Here is a 1286-nt window from a genome sequence, read left to right on the forward strand (position 1 = left end):
AGGACTGCAGCCTACAATATGGATTGAGGCTCAATGTCAAGAAGACAAAGATTCTCACCACTGGACCAATTGGCAGCATCAGGATGAATGGTGAAAGATTGAGATTGTTAACAAGTTTAGTTTGCTTGGCTCCACAGTCAACACTCTTGACACCAGTAGCCAGGAAATTAAAAAATGTATTGTGGTGGAAAGTCTGCTTTTAGGGACCGTTCCAGGGTACTGAAGAGCAATGGTATCACTCTAGAGACTAAGGTGCATCTGATACACACTATAGCCTTTGTAATCACTTGTTACGCATCAGAGAGCTAGACAATGACTAGGGAGGATAAAAGGAGAATTGATGCCTTTGAGCTGTGGTGCTGGAGAAGAGTATTGAATGTACCATGGACTGCCAAGAAAGCAAACAGATTCATCCTGGAGAGGGTTAAACCAGGCTGCTCCTTGGAGGAAAGGATTCTGGGGCTTCATCAGACATACTTTGGACATGTTGTAAGGAGGGACAGGTCCTTGGAGAGGGACATCATGTTGGGAGGGTGGAGGGACAGTGCAAGAGGGGAAGACCCTTTATGAGGTGGATTGATTCAGTGACTGGAGTAATAGGGATGGGTGTGTCAGAGGCAGTGTGATTGGCACAGGATAAAGAAGGGTTTAGGGCTATTGTACATAGGGTCGCTATGAGTTGCAACCGACTTGATGGCACATAACAACAACAACAAACAATGAAAGACCTGCAAAATATATAAAACACACAAAACTGAAAAAGGAAACAGAGAACACTATTACAGCACTTGGAGACTTCAATACACCCCTCTTAAGATAGAACTACCAAAAAGAATCTCAACAAAGACACTCAAGAATTAAACTACACAATAAACCAACTCAATCTCATAGATATTTATAGGCTAATGCAGCCCAAAAAAAGCACAGTATACCTTCTTTTCCAATGTGCATGGAAAGTTCCCCAGAATGGATCACATTCTAGGTCACAAGGTAAGCATCAACAAATTCAAAAACAAATTATACAAAGTATCTTCTTAGACCACAACACCACAAAATTAGAAATTAATAACAAGAGGGTAAAGGAGAAAAAAATAATACACTTGGAAGCCGAACAGCAACTTGCTTGAACATGAATGGGTACTAGAAGAAATAAAAAATGAAATTAATGAACAGACACTTCACCAAGGAAGACATTCAGATGGCCAACAAACACATGAAGAAATGTTCAAAATCCCTAGCCCTGAGAGAGATGCAAATCAAGACAACCAGGAGATATCATCTCACTC

The sequence above is a fragment of the Elephantulus edwardii genome, unplaced genomic scaffold (genome assembly GCF_000299155.1).
Source record: "Elephantulus edwardii isolate Elephantulus edwardi_28Jun2011 unplaced genomic scaffold, EleEdw1.0 scaffold00266, whole genome shotgun sequence".
In the NCBI taxonomy this organism is placed as follows: Eukaryota; Metazoa; Chordata; class Mammalia; order Macroscelidea; family Macroscelididae; genus Elephantulus; species Elephantulus edwardii.